Source organism: Gossypium arboreum, chromosome 6 (genome assembly GCF_025698485.1).
Source record: "Gossypium arboreum isolate Shixiya-1 chromosome 6, ASM2569848v2, whole genome shotgun sequence".
NCBI classification, from domain to species: domain Eukaryota; kingdom Viridiplantae; phylum Streptophyta; class Magnoliopsida; order Malvales; family Malvaceae; genus Gossypium; species Gossypium arboreum.
Window position 1 is genome coordinate 12,428,743 of NC_069075.1, and position 19,044 is coordinate 12,447,786.

Below are 19,044 nucleotides of genomic sequence, written 5' to 3' on the forward strand. Positions count from 1 at the left end.
GTAAGTTATGTGCCTGGTGTAGGGATAGTCGAAGTGGTCACTTTCATTGGCACATACACAACCACTTTAAAAACTTACCTCAACAACTCCCCTTTGACTTTTTTGACCAAAAACCCTACAACCAATTCTTCAAGTAGTAAACGCAACACAAGTTTCATCAACATCAAGTGTGAAACTCCCCCTCAAACTCAGCTTATTCTCCCCTTTTTTGGACAAAATTCCAAATGAATTTAGGGTAATTGCAACCGAAGAAACATCTATATAAGTTGAAGTTTTATCAACAACAAAAAATAATGACATGTGAGTAGCATCATGAATAAACAAATCAAATAATAACAACAACAAGCATAGAAAATAAAAACTCTCTATTTAATACTATCAACACTCTCTCTTTTAGTTGTAGCATTAATGTACTTCCCACAATAAGATGTTTCAGAAAGGAACACAGAGGATACCAACTCATCAACACTTTTTTATGTGAGAGATGTAACTCGTGAAACAACAAAAATTTTTACCATGAGGTCCTGAGAGAGTAGTAATATTTTTATGTCAATATCCAAAAGTTATTGCATCAGTTGCCACTTCACTCTTTACTTGTTCATCAATCAACTGTTGATCTTTTTTCACCGATATTTTTTTTGGTTGAACCTTGAGTGAGTTGCAACCTGTCTTCTAACACTTCCCCTTCTTAGATTTTTTTTAAATCTTATAACAATATGGTTTGATATAATCAACCATGCTATAATAATGGCAAATAATCCTTATGATTTCACATTCCTTCATTTCATGTAATGACATTTCATTTTTCCTCCATACATTTTCTTACTTCCAACTTCGCGATGTGCCACGAGAAGTGAGCACTTCCATTGACACTTCAATTTTTTGAATTTGATCTCTCGAAATTTTGAAAAATACTCGGCAAAAGAACACTTCAAAAGCACACCCCTATTGTCCATGTATGGCTACCTTTAAATAGGCTTTGTATAATTTTATCCCAAGTCGAACTAGGATAGGGCAATAGTTCTCAACACATCCAATCTTACTTAATGTAAATCTTGATCAGCTCATTGGCAAATAAGTCTCTTGCTTGAAGTAAATCTGATCAATGACTTATCCTTTAAGATGTCAAGAAGTTCTAGTAAAAATAAAAGTTTTAATTCAAGTCGAAATTGTCAAACCCACATGAATAAGACTTTAAACCCTTTCAAATATACTTTCCTTGTTCATAAAAACATGTACAACATGTTTTTTTATTTTCTGGTTAGTATAAACCTCTACTATTATATTTCTACGAGTCAAAATTGTCAACAACACAAGATATATTTTGACTACACTGAAAACAACAATAAAAGTTTCCAACATATCCACTTATATAGATTTTAGATGTAATATTCTTTTGTTTGAATATATGTGCATGTGTGTTTAATATCTATAAAATGATCTAGAGAGATTTTGATTTTGAAGAAAAGGAGAAGGGAGAAAAGAAAATAAGAAGAGAGGAAAATAAATAAGAAAAAGAAAGTAAAAGAAAATTTATTACATTGCTCAAAAAAGAAAAAGTATAGCGGCTATTTATATACTTTGATATAAAATTTTTGTCTAAAATAATGATATTAACTTGTCACATTAGCTTGCTATTATGTTGTTAATAAGAGTTAACAAGTTAATGACTATAACATAACAAATCGATAATGTTAGTGTTCATATAATATTTTTTCAAGTTTGATAAGCAAAACATAATTTAAACTATACTAAATTACTAAACCTAATGAATAAATCGATATTTCAAAAAGCTATAAATTACATCTTTATAAATTGGGTTAGTGGACTTTAACCATTTATTTATTGTCCACTTCAATAGCTTTTAGGGTGTGTATAATTTGATTAAAATTAAATTAATTAAACGGACAATATTAGTTCAATAAATCAGTCTATCTCGAAATTAATCTTATCAAAATCATTTAATTTTTTTAAATATCGGTTATATATTAATTTGGTTTGAAAGCAATTTATTATTAACTGATTAATTAAAATTAATAATAAATATTATATTTTATATAAAAATAAAATTATAATAGAATGGACCCAACGATCAATTGAATTAATCGAAGTTAGTTTGTTTCAGTTAATTATTTTCGCGAAAAGTTTGATTCTATTAATAGTAAAATACTTTAGAATTTTTATTAAATCGATTAATAATAGTTGATTTTAAATATTAACTAACTCATCTTTCGTTGTAAGTAATAGCTTCATCTAAATAAAAGTTAAGTTGATTGGCAGCCTAAATCAAATGCTATAGTATCATTGGGGATTCTAAGTAAATTGGCAGCCTAAATCAAATGCTATAGTATCATTGGGGATTCTAAGTAAAGCCTAACACACAATTCTGTTTGACCCTAAGCACTAGAAATAAGAAATTTGTTTTGGAATTTAGTTTTTTTATTTTTATTTTTAGGAATTTAGTCACTCTACTTATTAGATTTTAGAATTCAAGTAAAATTATTAATAAAGTTAAATTTTTTATTAAATATATTGATATGACATTTTGAAATTAAAAAATTGATAGCCATGTAAAAAATAAATTTAAAATCCAAAAAGAAAAGGAACAAATTCCTTTAAATAAATAAATAAATAAGGGATTAAATTCTAAAGGTATGAAGTTTAAAACAAGGACTTAGAACATATTTTAACAAAAAATAAAACATGCAAAGACGAGCGGCAAGCGTGATGGGTTTTTTGCTATTCTATTTTTAGGACCACTTGTTAAACCCACTTTGCCTCTATTCTAAAAAATCGACACCCCATCCCACAGACAACATTCTCTGTGCTTATTTCTTCAGTTTGGTTCCCTCCTCATCCATTTTCATGGTATGTTCTCGTTTCAGTTAGCATTTTATTTGATTGTTCCTATATTAGATTAAGAATTTATTAAGTTTTGTTTTTTTTGGGAAGAATGGTGAAATTCATTAATCTAAGAATGCAATTAAACTACTACAAAAGAACAAAAAAAATATTGTACAGTAACTTTAAGCTATACAAACAAATTAACCAACGATACCCGAAAAAGCACAAAGTGAATCATTAACAGGATTAGTTCTATTGATTGGTCTTCCTCCTAAACAAGCCCGCACAATCTCTTCAATCTGCACCAAGACAACATCTTCAGTCAAGAAAGATGCCCCAAAATACCTCTTGTTTCTTTGTCCCCATATAAGATACAAATATGCACTCCAAGCAAGCTTGAGTATAGCAACAAGCAAGGACTTTCCTTTTAAGTTTCAATATCGCCATGAATGGAGCAAAGGTGCAAAACTGACTGCCACACCTTCCTTGAAAAACTACATTCAAAGAAAATGTGATCACATCTCTCTGCAGCATCCATGCAGAAAAAGCAACAAGTATCAACCAAAATCCGAAAAGCAAGCAAACGATCCCAGGTTGGGAGTCTATTAAGAATGATCATCCAAGCAAGAAGAGAATGTTTGGAAATATGCAAAAGGAACCATAGGAAATAGTGCCATTCCACCTTCATACCATGAGGTCTAATTGCCTCCCATAATCGAGAAGTACTTACTTTAGCATTAGCAAACTGTTAAGAAGTGATTGCAACCAAAGGCTTCAACTTAAGCATCCTTCGCCAATTCTAGTTATTCATTGAAGTAAGAGCCACATCTAGAAAACTCCTACCCTTTAACACATATTCACTAACCCAAGCGATTCAAAAAGACCTCTCTCCTGCAGGCAAGGCACGAATAAGCTACAAAATACTAGTTTGATTCCATTCTACCACATTTTTTTAGTCTCAAACCCCCCTTAGATTTAGGTAAACAAATCGCCTTCCAACAAACACGAGTCCCTCGACTCGAGCCAACCTTTTATTTCCAAAAGAAGCTAAGACAATATTTATAGACCTTCTTAAAAACACTCTGAGGCATTAGAAATTGACGACTCCAAGAGGCTTGCACACTAAAGATCACAACCTTAATGAGTTGCAGTCTACCAGCATAACTCAAGTGCTTAGCAGACCACCCTTGAATCCTGTCCAGAATCCTATTAGTTAAAGCAACGCAGTCAGACTAAGACAACTTCCGAGAAACAAGAGGAACACCAAGGTACCTCACTAATAGCCTACCAACTTTAAACCCTATGCAAGTAGTCATGAGAGTCAACTCCTCTTGAGGCGCCCCAACAACAAACAATTCACTTTTGGAGATATTGAGTTGTAACCCAGAAAGTAAGTAAAACTACTAAAGAACACAATAAACACCAGCCATTGAATTAGCAGTGCCCTAAGAAAAATAAGAAGATTATCAACAAACATTAGATCAGTCAACCGCACTCGAAGACACTTAGGATGATACTTGAAGAGAGCATTTATGGCAGCAACATCCAATAACCTGGACAACACATCCATTGCAAGCATAAAGAGGTAAGGAGACAGAGGATCTCTCTACTGAATACCTTTCCTCCTTCGAAAGAACCCCACAAGGCTTCCATTAAGGGAGACAAAGAACCGATGAGTAGTTAAATAAACTTCAATCACTTAAAGAACTTTCAAGGAAACCCTTGAGCTCTAAGTACTGAAAGTAAAAAGCATCAGTGCAAATAATAAAACACCTTTTGAATATCAACCTTCAAGGCACATCTAAGAGAAATATGTCTTCTACCATACCCTCGTATTAGCTCATGAGCTAAAATGGTATTATTAGTGATACTACACCCTCTAACAAAGGCACTCTGAATATTAGAAATTAAAGCAGGCAGAAAATGAGTCATTCTATTAACCAAAACCTTGATTATGCAGTTATAAACTATACTACAATAAGAAATAGATTGAAAATCCTTTACATAGCTAGGATTATCACACTTGGGAATCAAGGAAATTGAAGTAGCATTAAAGGCAGTTAAAAGAGTGGAGGATGCAAAAAAGTACTGGACAACCTCAAGAAAATCAGGCACCACTATACCCTATGTAGATTTAAAGAAGAAAGCTGTGAAATTGTTAGGACCAGAGGCTTTCTCATTCCCCTGCCCAAAAATAGTTGTCTTTATCTCCTCATTGGTAATAGAGATAGCCAACACATGATGAGTATCACTAGACAATTTAGGAAGTAACTCTTGAAACAAAGAATCTAGGCATTCAACAACATTGGAATCAACTGCACAAAGAAGATTTTGATAAAACCCCAAAATCTCTACAGAAATTTAATCAAAAGATTCTAACCAATTACTAGCTGCAAAAAAAAGGGAAGTAACAGTGTGCTTATTCCTCTTAACTACAACAGTACTATGAAAAAGATTTAGTGCATTGATCCCCCTCCTTGATCCACTACACTCGAGGTTTTTATCAATAAAAACATGCTTCAGCCTCTTGCAAAACCAAAAGATCAGCTCTCACCTAATCAGTATGACCATTTCTAACTAGATCATCTCGCAACAAAGCAAGTTGCAGGCTCTCCAGCTCTTCAACCTTAGCCTTAACTCGAGCAAAAATATTACCAAAAGCCTTAGTGTTGAGCATCTTCAAGACAAGCTTAAGTCTCTTAAGCTTGGTAAAAAACTTCAACATAGGATCACCTACCATAGTAGGCTACCAAGATTCAGTAACAAGCTACAAAAACCTATCATGCTTAACCCAAAAATTAAAGAACCGAAAAGGCTTTGGCAAGGATTACACAGGTCACTCCAACCAAACAATAGAAGGAAAATGATTCGAACAACCAAGAGCAGCAAACTCAACCCTTGAATGAGGCAAAAACTGTAACCAAGTTGCATTAACAAGAACTCTGTCAAGCTTCTTCACAATCGGCCTATTCAATTGATTATTAGGCCAAGTGAAAACAGGACCAAAATAAGCATGACCAAGTATTTCAATCTCCCTAACCAGAGCTTGAAAATCCTTCATATCAAAGTAAAAGACTGAGAATTATTGAAAAAAAAACTTTCCTAAGGCGGAAGCTTGACATTAAAGTCACCACCTAACAACCATGGAGCATCACCAACATGGCCACTCATAGAACACAAGTGAGACCATCGCTCTCGACGAGAAACACCATCATTACAAGCATAAATAGCTGAAAAAAAGACTTTATGATTTTGCACTTGCACACTGCATGTAATATATTGACCAAAGACATACAACACATCCACAATACAAGCACTCTTCCAAATAAGCAAAGTTCTACTATTAACATGGTCATAATTGCAAACAAAGTACCATCCCTAAAAATACTTCCCCAAAATAACCAAAGCATTATTCCACTTAACTCTAGTTTCCAACAAACAGCAAACATCAATCTTCAATCTAACTAACCTATCAACTACAAGTTTTTGCTTTAGAGGATTATTAAACCCCCTAATATTCCAAAAGAGAATAATCATGGAACACGAAGAGAGCGTGTACCTCCTTTACCACCTCTTTTTCCTCGCCCTTTAGTAGGAGAATTATTTATCTTCTTCTTACCTTTGTCAAGGTTCTTTTACTTTGTAGCTATCAAAGATCTCACAAGAGGAGCTACTGCCAGTGAGGCCAACCTAGGTTTCCGAGGAAAAAAATCAAGTTGTTCAGTTTCATTATCATCATCAACATCTTGCTCAACATCAATATCATTAGTAACAACATCATTAGAATCCACAAGCTTAACACCTAAAGCCTCAAATCTATTATTAGATCCCACAAGAAAAACATACTTCAATTTAAGAGTACGGAAAAGTTCCACAACCACAACTTTACCCTTAGAGGAGACTTCAAAAGTTAAAGTCAAAGCTGCACCACCACTAGGAGCACTTTCATTTCAAACCACAACAGATTTTTTAGGAACAGAAATTTGAGCAATGTTTGCATCTGTAATGACCCAAAGTTTATGAGTATCGAAAAAATGTATTTCTGGGTTACAATTTCTATAAGATGAATTCGTAAATATTTATTAGAAATATTTACGAAGTTAGTAGTATGATTAATTGGATTTTTGGCTAAGAAAATTAGCTTGAATTAAGGCTAAATTAGTGAAAGGACTAGATTGAATATAGGGTAAAAGTTTAATTATAGACTAAAGAAAAGTGAAGGGACTAAATTAGTAAATAAATCAAAAAGGGACAAATGTGTGGCATAAATTAATACATTTTAAGAATTTTATTTATACAAATGTAAAATATATATGTATTTACTTATATTTTAAGTATAAGATATTTAATATATATAATAATATATTATTATAATAATATAATAAAATAGTTGAAATAAATAAAAGAAACAAAATAGAAAAAGAAAGAACAGAGAATGAAAACGAAATAGAAAGGAAAGAAAAAGAAAGGAAAAATAGGGTTTTGAGGTTTGAAGCTTAATTGCTAACGTAGTACCAGGAACGTCATCAAAGAAAGGAAAAGAGAAAGTGAGCGAAGATAACGAATAAACTCGAGAACTACAATTTGTATTTCTATAAACTAAGCTTTTAAATTAAATGTTGTATATCTTACTTTATTATGTTTGGTAAGCAAATTAAAGGTAAGTATTGTTAAATTTGAAATGTAATAACAGTTATACGAAAATTTGAAAGTAAAATGAAAACCCTATTAACAGTGTCGGGCTAGTCGGATATAGTTGGCATGCCATAGGATTGGAAGTGTTCAGGGATATTCCGACTTTGTGTCGATGAGACACTATAAGTGTCGCCATCGCTCATTATTCTTTATTACTATTCGCTTTGGATTCGTTCCAATGAGGTACTCGTACCGCATCTTTATTCTTATTCTTGTTGGCCAATAAACCACTGAATATTATCTCGATGTGTGGGTTGGATCCGCATATCAGTCCATGTCCGAGTTATGTTAATAGGGGTAAACTACTGTACTGAACACTAAAACATACTGAATGAAATTGTATTTTTCTTACTGAATATGATTTTATTGATAAATGATACTGACTGAATTGAATATTTTACTGGTTTCGATTCTAATGTTAAATGTTATTATGAAATGAAGACAATTAAATGAATGCTTATGATGTGTTTATTTATTGGATTCTATAGTTTAAGTATAAATACATAAATTAAGTATTGGTTTATAAAAATACCACTGAGTGTATACTCAGCGTACGGTTTGTTTTCATGTGCAGGTTAGGTACAAACGTAACTAACGTTTCAGCATCCAAGCCAACTCCTGAACTCAAATACTTGGTGATGTTTCTTAACCTAAAGAATGGCATGTACCTAGGTTATTTTGATGTTATTTTATGTATAAAAGATATTAGTAAAGAATGTTGATAATTGGCTCATAATGTAAAGTGTATGATATAATATAGTTTATTTTGATCTAATTTCAATAGTTCTTATAAATAAAATACATATGATAAATTGTTGTACTAGTGGTTTTAGTGTGTATTAGATATGTTTAATCATGTTTTGGACTGGTTGAAAGATTGTATTTTAAATTGATTGCTATTCAAGGTGTGCAGGGTTGGTAAATTTGAACTATAAGGTTCATTTTGAGTCCAAACGGCATGTCATACGGGAGTGTGATCAGACCGTGTGAGACACACGGCTTGCACACAGGCATGTTGATAGATCGTGTGTCCCCTGCATCCTTGAAGGTGAAGTCAGGATAGTACATGGGCAAAAGACACGACCGTGTGTCTTGGTCGTGTGAATGACATGAGTTTCAAGCATGGTTGTGTGTCAAAATCGTGTGAAAATGGCTTAAAAATGGTGAAAAATCAGTTTACCACACGGCCTAGCCACATGGGTGTGTGCCCAGGCTGTGTGCCCCTTTGTTGCTTAAGAAATTGCAAGTCAGAACTGCCCACGGGCTGGCCACATGGGTGTGTGCCCCTAACTTCAAGAAATTTTTTTCAAAGTTTTCCAAAGTTACCAGTTTAGTTCCAAATCACTTCTAAAGCATGTAATGGGCCCCGCAGGCCCATATTAGGGACTTTATGGTAAAATTTCAAAAGTTTTGATTTGGAATGCAAATTTATGACTCGATTTTGTATAAATGCTAGTGTATGAGTTCGGTAATGCCTCGTAACCCTATTTCAGTGATGGATACGGGTTAAGGGTGTTATAGCATCATCTGGCTTAACTCTCCAAACTTTTACCTCATTCTTCTTAGAATAGTGCTTACCAAAATGACTGAAAGGTCGACACTGTAAAGAACACATCAGCAGTCATGGTACTTCAAATCCAATAGAAACAAAAGAACCATCACACAATTCAACATTAATAAAATGAGGGAGTTCAAAATAAACAGAAATTTCAACACACGCCTTCGTATAAATAAGACATTGCAAAGTTGTGATATTATCCGTATAAAGGGGAGTACGAAGTGCACTTGCAATGTAGCTAAGCCCTTTTTGAGTAAAAAGCTTTAAAATGACTCGACTTAACTGAACCCAAATTGGCATACTATCAAGGGAGAAATCCAATCTCTGGAGATTAGGCTCTCACTTTCTCAGCACCATCGACTTGGCCTGGATGTGCCAAGGGCTATAATTTAGACCCCAATCTCGAGCAACAGAAGAAGAAAATTGAAAAATAAAAAGATTTTCACCTACCATATTGACTTCAATAGCCCATTGTTTACTCCAAAGTATATCGACCAACTTCTACAGAGAACCAAAATTAATAGGCCACCCAAGAAATTGAGCCACAAGCGAGTGCTGCCATCTCCAAATCCCTTCATCAAACACCGCAGCTGGAGGATTGACAGTAACAAAACCACCATGGACTTTCAGTGGAAAAAACTCCAAACTTTATTCAGAAGATGAATCGAAAAGCTTCCTTCAATCCAGAGCTTGTGAATAGAACATAACACAAAATCAAAGCCAAAAAGAAAAAATAACACGAGATCAATAAGAAAATGAAGAAAATTAAGCCAACCCCCTCCCAAATCAAGAAGAAACAACAACGAACCAAAAGAACTCTTGCGTGCCAAAAGCCAGCTAATGTGCACCAAGATGATTCTCTTAACATAATCCCTAACTCCGAACACTAAAAAGAAGCTTTGTTTCTACTCTATTAATTTATTAAGTTTATTCTTAAGATAAGTAATGATTCAATTAGCAACTGAGTTGAATTCCAACTCATTTAGGTTCTATTGTATTTGTAGCTTCTTAGCTTTTCAGGGGAAACTATTTTGTATTCTTTTTTGGTTATTCTTTTAGCTTATTTTAAGCTCATTATATATGAAATTTTATCAAATACTTCGTGCTCATAATATTAGATGCAGAAGTTTGAATTGGGTTTATAAATATATTATTAAAACATTTCGCTGAATTTATGATCTTTAGTCTCAGGATAAGTTTTTAACCGTGAGAAGCTTAAGGTGTGGATGAACAGGTGACTTTGTTCTTACTGCTATTGAATAAGTAGTTTCTGGTTTTTAGGACTATGGTTTGATATCTCAAGAAGGATTATACGTTCTTTTGGATCATTGTATGCCTTGGGGCTAAGCAATTCTGCAATTGTCACATCTCGTTCATGTCATGCTTCGGGTAAGAATAATATACTAACGTGACAATATTGTTCGTTTGCTTATTTGTGATTGCAGTACTTGACATACCTTTTTTTTGCTTTCTAACCAGACTTTAGTGGTCGTATTTCGGTAGATGACTTACCTATTGTAGAATATTTTAGCTTTTACAAGGTTTGTTGTCATTTTGTTTTTTTTTCCTTGAATGTATCTTATACAGAATCTATCTAATATGACAGGGAACCAATTTTAGAAAATAGGTTGTTCTAGTGAACTAGTTAATGGTTCAACTATTTTAAGTGCAGTTCATGGTTAATTTAGAAAGGATGGATAAGGATATATTATAATAAGCTTATTATTTCTGCATCTACCGGAGGTGCCAGAATACTCGTAATATACATTGTAAGATTTCTTTGTTTCATTCTGTTACTGCTCTCTTCTAGTTTGCGTTTTTGGTCTAGTAATGTTGCATGTTGTTAATTGTTTAACATGCTAGCCTATTGTTTTCTTCTCTATCTCGGTTGTTCTTTGTATTTAACCTATACTACTTATATTTGATGTAGGATGGTCCCTTTTCTTGCTGAAGTTTTTCAACTACAATTTTGACTCTTCATTCAAGCAGATGTGCTTTTCCATCCAATTTACTGTCTTCAAACACTATACTACCACCAGAGCGTACTATAAGTATGGGAAATAATATGAAACTGTATTCTTGTATGTACTATTTGCTTTTGAAAAAGTGATACTCGTAAGTAGTTGCACTTTCCTTTGTAGTAGTTTGAAACCAATTTGCTTTGGTTGGATTTTGGAAACCTTAGTGGTATTCTCCTTAGCTTTCTAAATGTTCTACAGATTGACAGATGGTGACCTACAATTTTTACTGGATCACTTCTTCTTCTTCTTCTTTTTTTAAATTGCCTTATGTGGTTAAACTTGCCTCGAGAAATTGTCTTTAAAGATGCCAACTTTTGAGTCTGAGTCTCCATAGTCATTTATATTGCCTTCCATTTGGCATCTCATGCTTGTTAGACTAAGATCAGCTTATAAGCATTTTAGTAATAGGAGGGATAGGTCAGTATTATTGTAAAAAAATAGAATGTCAGTAATAACAATATATATCGTAAAGAAAAGAGAAAGAAAAATTAAAGAACACATAGATTTTCACGTGGAAAACCTTTCAGGGAAAAACCACAGGTAGAGGAGAAGAAAATTCACTATGTCGAATTCGAATGATCGCAAGAGGAGTAGACTATGTCTATTTATAGGCTTGTAAAACCGTATTCTAATAAGAGTGTAGTAAGATTGAAACACCTTATTCTAATCAGTATCAAATAGATGGAGTTTAATAAGGTTTAAAAAACCTTATTCTAAAATAAAATAAAAGAAGTGTAGTTCTATATGGATCTTACTTTTATTTTATTTTACCACTGTATTTTATTTAAATAAGGATTCGGGTCACTCAATTCTAACAATTTCCACCTTGACACAAATTCTCAATGAACAAGCTTTTCATTGCGAACTCTCAACGAACAAGTTCTCCACCTCTTCCATAAAACTCTTTAAGGGTTTAACTTCAACAATAAACACCAACCAAGCCTAATCAATGCTCAAATGTGGTTATAGGAAGTGGCTTAGTCATCATATTTGCAAGATTTTCATGAGTACTAATTTTGCTCATAACAATATCACCACGAGTAATAATATCACGAACAAAATGATAGCGAACATCAACGTGTTTTTTTCTCTCATGAAACATTTTATTTTTTGTAAGAAAGATGGCACTCTAACTGTTACAAAATACTGTACTAATTTGAAGGTCTTCATTGAGTTCACTAAAGATTCCTTTTAACCAAATGGCTTCTTTACAAGCATCAGTAATCATCATGTGCTCAGCTTCAGTGGTAGACAAAGCGACTATAGTTTGCGAAGCGGCTTTCCAACTGATTGCACAATCTCCGATTGTAAAGACATAACCTGTGAGAGATCTTCTTCTATCAAGGTCTCCAGCCAAATCAGCATTAACATACTCAATAACTCCATGTCTAGTTCTTCCAAACTGTAAGCAAACATCAGTAGTACCTTGTAAGTATCTTAAAATCCACTGTATTGCTTTCCAATGTTCTTTACCGGGATTCGGCATGTATCTGCTAACTGCACTGACTGTATATGATAAATCTGGACGTGAACAAACTATAGAATACATGAGAGATCCCATTGCATTAGAGTATGGAACATGTGACATGTACTCAATCTCATCATTTGATTGTGGAGACAAAGCCGATGAAAGTCTTAAATAGACCCTTCTAACTTAGGTACAATTTACTTTCTTTTCTATCTCTATGAATCTCCATACCAAGTATCTTTTTTGCTGGTCCCAAATCTTTCATCTCAAATTCTTCACATAGTTGGGCTTTGACCTTACTTATCTCTCATTTATCTTTCGCTGCTATCAACATGTCATCAACATAAAGGAATAGATACATAAAAGAACCATCACTGTTTTTTTAAAGTAAATACAACTGTCAAGGCTATTTCTTTTGAAATCATGAGAAGTCATAAAGAAATCAAACCTCTTGTACCACTGTCTTGGTGACTGTTTCAAACCGTAAAGGGACTTTTTTAGCAAACAAAAATAGTCATCTTTTTCTGATACTGTAAAACCCTTTGGTTGATGCATGTAAATATCCTCCTCAAGTTCTCCATGAAAAAATAAAGTTTTTACATCTAACTTCTCAAGCTCCAAATCATGCATGGCCACAATACCAAGTAAAGCTCGAATTGAACTATGCTTCACAACTAGGGAAAACATATCTGTGAAGTCCACTTCTAGAATTTAACGATAACCTTTTTCAACAAGCCTTCCTTTAAATCTAGGTTCTTCAACTCCCAGAGTCCCTTCTTTCTTTTTAAACACCCATTTACAACGAACAGCCTTTTTACCTTTAGGAAGTTTCACAAGATCCTATATTCTATTTTTATGGAGTGATTCTCCTATTGCATAGCAAACATCCACTTTTTTGAGTCTTCACAGGTAACTGCATCAGAAGAATTAGATGACTCTTGGTTTGCATCTATATCTTCAGCCACATTTAAAGATAAGTAACTAGATTAGCCTCGGCATACTTCTTTGGAGGTTTAATTTCTCTTTAGTTCTATTTTTGGCGATAGAGTATTGTGGTGAAGAAGCAACTCTATTTTGAATTTTTGTACTTGCTTGAGGAGTCAGCTCTGTTGTAGATTCTGAATTAATCTAATGCTTCAACTGCTTTTGATTTTCTTTTTTGGAAGAGTCTTTAAGAGATAAGTTAAGTAGCATAGTAGTTTCATCAAAAATAATATCTCTGCTAATCACAAATTTTCTATTTTCAGGATACCATAACTTATACCCTTTTATACCAGCTTTATAACCAAGAAAAACACATTTAATGGATCTCGGTTTCAATTTTCCATTATCAACATGAGCATATGCAAGACACCCAAAGATCTTTAAATCAGAATAGTCAGCAGGATTACCAGACTATACCTCTTATAGAGTCTTTTTTCTCAATGGCAATGGATGGAGATCAGTTGATCAAAAAACATGCAGTAGAGGCTGCTTCGGCCTAAAACAACTTTGGTAAGTTGGCATTTGACAACATACATCGAACCTTCTCCATGATCGTTCTATTCATTTGTTCTGCAATGTCGTTTTGCTGTGGAGTATGATGAACTGTCAAGTGTCTCATGATCCCTTCTGACTAGCACAATTTATTAAACTCATCAGAACAGAAGTCTAAGTCATTGTCTGTGCAGAGGTATTTTATTTTTTTCCCCATTTTTTCTCAATCATAGTTTTTCAAGACTTAAATACGGAAAACACATCGCTTTTCTACTTCAGAAAGAACGCCCAAACTTTTTTGGAAAAATTATCAGTAAAAGTTAGTATATAATTAGCTCCACCTCTCGAAGGCACTCTAGATGGCCCCTACATATTAGAATAAATATACTCTAACATTCCCTTCATGTTATGGGTTTCTCTGGTGAATCGAACTCTCTTTTGCTTCCCAAAAACGCAATGCTCACAGAACTTCAGTTTGCAAATTCCTTACCTATCAAAAAGTCCTTTTTTGCTTAATTCTGTCATGTCATTCTCACTCATATACCTTGGACTCATATGCTAAAGTTTAGTAATATCATCATCTGACAAGGAAGAGGAAACGACAGCTGCATCACCAGTAATAGTAGAACCCTGCAGAACATATAACTTGGCAGTATTTCTGTGCCCTTTCATCATAACGAGGGAACCTTTGAAAATCTTCAAAACCCTATTTTCAGCTATGTATTTGTACCATTTTGAATCAAGAGTACTCAATGAAATTAAATTTCTTTTCAATTCTGGAACATGTCATATATCACTAAATGTTCTGAAAACTCCATCAAACATCTTAACTTTAATTGTTTCAACACCTGTGATTTTACACGAAGCATTATTTCCCATCAAAACAACACCTTCAGACATTGTTTTGTAAGTTGTAAACCAATCTTGATTGGGACTCATATGGAAGGTGCAACCCGAATCAAGGATCCACTCATCGCTCACTTTAGAATTGTTGACAGAAGCAACTAAAAGTTCATCATCGCTAGTATTCTACAACATCAGCTTCACCGAAATTTTCTTGTTGTTTTCCCTTTTGATTCGCAACCTTCCTTTTGATCTTTTTCTGTAGCTTATAGCACTCAGATTTAATGTGCCCTTTCTTCTTACAGAAGTTACAAGTTTCACCTCTATTTTAAGACTTCGATCTACCTTTAATTTACTGCAATAATTTCGTTCCTTTGTCCTTCCACATCATCATCAGCATTCCGATCTTGTCTCCCACGAACAATGAGTCCCTCTCTTTAAGAGTCGAATTTAACGATAAAATGCTTCATCTTATCATACGAGGTCAAAGAATCATAAACCTCATCAACTGTGAGAAACTCACGGTTATATAAAATCATGTCTCTAAAGGTTGAATAAGACGAGGGCAACAAATAAAGTAGAATCAACCCTAGATCTTCCTTATCATATTGAACCTCTATGGCTTCCAAGTTTGAGAGAATTTCTTTAAACACTGTTAAGTGTTCATGCCCAGGCGCACCTTCCTCCAAAAAATAAACATCTTCATATGCAGCTTGTTGGTTAAAGTTTTCGACATACATATTTGTTCCAGCCTCTTCCATAATCCAGCGGCGGTCTTCTCCTTCATCACATCCTGCAAAATTTCGTTAAACAAATGCAGATGTAACTGTGTTAACACCTTTCAATCCTTACACTTATTCTCTTCCTCCGTCAATGTCGAAGGCATCTTATCTACCCCTAGCGGGCTTCCTCTAAGTCCATCTGTGCAAGAACTGTCTACATCTTTATCTGCCACAACGTGAATCTAGTGTTGCGATCCAACAGCGGAATTTCATACTTCAAAGACACCATTATCGTGATTGAGATGAGCAACCCGGAAGCTCGGATACCAATTTGTAAAAAAATAGAATGTTGGTAATGATAATATATATTGCAAAGAAAAGAGAAAGAAAAATTAAAGAACACGCAAATTTTTACGTGAAAACCCTTTTGATAAAAAACTACAGGCAGAGGAGAAGAAAATTCACTATGTTGAATTCAAATTATCACAAGAGGAGTAGACTATATCTATTTATAGGCTTGTAAAACCATATTCTAATAAGAGTGTAGTAAGATTGAAACGCCTTATTCTAATTAATATCAAATAGATAAAGTTTAATAAGGTTTAAAAAACTTTATTCTAAAATAAAATAAAAGAAGTGTAGTTCTATATGAATTTTACTTTTATTTTATTTTACCACTGTATTTTATTTAAATAGGAATTCGGGTTATTCAATTCTAACAATCGTTAAGTTTTTAAAATTAGCTGCAGTGTTCTATTGAATTAATGTATTATGTTGCAGGACTTTTTGAAGACCTAGTAATTCCCGTAACAAATTTTCATGATGAAGGCAAGGGATTCATGGTTTTGCCTGGTGATGTTTTTAATGTGCCTATTAGAAAGGATATCATCCATCGTGTTATATTATGGCAGCTTGCAAAACGATAACAGGTGCCGTTTCATCCTTCCTTTTGGATTCTTGAAGAACACACTTCTATGGCCTTCATGGAGTTATTGTGAAATTCTTTAGTTTATTCCTCATGGGTTTTTGAACTTATAGTTTCTTAGCTTCTTTCCTTTCTGTTCTCCTATTTCTAAACATGCTGTTTTAACAAATTTTCTAACAGTGCATTAGGTCTGTTACGTATGAAGTTTAGTGACAATTGAACGGTCAACAGGGAACACATTCAACAAAAACTATTAGTGAGGTTAGTGGGACAGGAAGAAAGCCTTGGCAACAAAAGGGTCTTGGTCGAGCAAGGCATGGAACTCTGCGTGGTCCCCAGGTGATTCATTTGTCTGCTCTTTGATTTTAATAAGTTTCATATTAGCCTTCTATGACCTATAATCAAATACAAGGGATTGATAACAGTTTTGAGGTGGTTCTACCATGCATGGCCCTAAGCCAAGAAGTCATGCTATTAAGTTGAAAAAGAAGGTTCGACGTCTTGGACTGAAGATTGCACTATCTGCTCGTGCTGCTGAAGGGAAGGTAACAGGTATCATCTGGCTTGTGTATAAACGGGCTTAGAATTAGAACATTACTTATGCCAAACAAAGTTATTCAGGCCTCATTGAGTACTAAAACCTACTGATGACTATGGCACAATTTAACAGCTTCATGTCTTCGAGGATTTGGAGGCCCCTCCACGTAAGACCAAAAATATTGTGAACTATGTAAATCAATTGGAGAATACCAAGAGAGTACTGCTGGTGGATGGTGGCCCCATAAATGTGAATTTGAAGCTAGCTACCCAAAATCCACTTTATGTCAATGTCTTGCCATCAATTGTAAGTTGTGTTAATAGTAATAACACAGTGTTTCCATTGTTAATTACTATAATATAGTCAAACTACTGGCTCGCGTTTGTCATGAATGATGAGTGAAACACCATCTTATAAGCTTATTATAACCGTCATCATGATAGCTTTAGATTTAAAATTATTCCAGTGCTCCTTGTATTTGTTTGTTACGTACTGTCATAGGGACTCAAATCATGTTGTGTGATTGCCTTAATAAGTTGTTTGTGTGTGACATTGCAGGGCTTGAATGTGTATAGCATCCTGCTGCACGATACGTTAGTGATGTCCCGTGATGCTGTTGACAGGATTGTGGAGCGAATGCGCACTCCAATCAACCGCTGAATTGCAATTGTGTGTTTTATCTTCTGTTAGTATCCTCTTGAACGTAGAAGCAGCAGAAAGAAATGAGAACCCAAATAATTTGGCATGGCTGGATGTATATTCATTTTTGTTGAGCCAAAACCAGAGGTGGTTTGTTACCTTCTCCCCAAATGTATGGTAAATTTCCTTCTTGGAACATGGTTTTGCTAGGGCTGACAAATTCGTAAATGTATTTGGTTCGTGGTTCACGGGTAAAACACCGCAATTATCTTAATTGAATTGAATTTTACCTTTTATTTAATTTGTAATTATTTTTAAATTCATTATAATATAAAAATAAAAATTATTTTATATTATATAAAATAAAATAATTAACAACTTGATGAAATGCAAAACCAAATTACTGTATGGAAATTGACAATTCTATTCCAAATTAATCTAAATCGAATCATTATCACTTGCTTGTACTATGTATATAGAAGCATCAATTCATAATTACTTCGTTTTTCTCAATAAAATGCCACAATAACATTTAAATACTTTAATTAATTAAGTTTTATACGATATATATTCTAAAAATAATTTTGTTGAAAAAATTTTTAGTACGGTCAACCCTCTCAATAGCAAATTTTCATTTGTATGTCAAAATTTTACTTATTATAGAAAGACAGTTATTATAGAGAGATAATTTTGTAAATTTTCATATAACATTTATACGTGTTTTTTGATTTTATATATATATATATATATATATATATTATTTTACATTTATTTATATGATTAATTACGAAGTTCATAAAGCGAACAAATTCAATTAATTAGTACGAAGTTATCTACCATTCAAAAAATTAGTATGAGTCATCAAATTCAAGTAATCAATTTATAAGTTTATTGAATCGATATATTTAGCTCCACTAATTGAAGTTTATTTTCATTTAATAAAATATGATTAATAGGTTTTCCATGTGAAATTCAAACATTTTATTGAAATATTTTAATTAAGATAATTTTTATTAATAAATTATAATTAATAGGCTTGCTTATACGAGATAGCTATAATTTTACTAAAATTTTAGACAATATATTGTTATATAGAATTAATTTAATAAAGAATATACTTCATAACTATGGTTTTACTGTTATAAGTGAAAATTTATTATAGAACGTTAAAATAAAACATAAAAAGTCGATTCAGTTAGAAACTTGATTGTTATAACGAAATGCTTTTATAGCGATTGTTACATAGAGTTGACCTTATATTTTTAAAAATTTTATTCATAATAAATTTTAATTAATAAAAGGTTAAATTCTACTA

The 19,044-nt window shown here is 33.2% G+C and overlaps 1 pseudogene; it reads left to right on the forward strand.

Moving 5' to 3' along the window:
• The first annotated feature begins 10,472 nt into the window (after window positions 1-10,472).
• On the forward strand, window positions 10,473-17,750 carry LOC108485036 (uncharacterized; annotated as a pseudogene).
• Window positions 17,751-19,044: the final 1,294 nt, after the last annotated feature.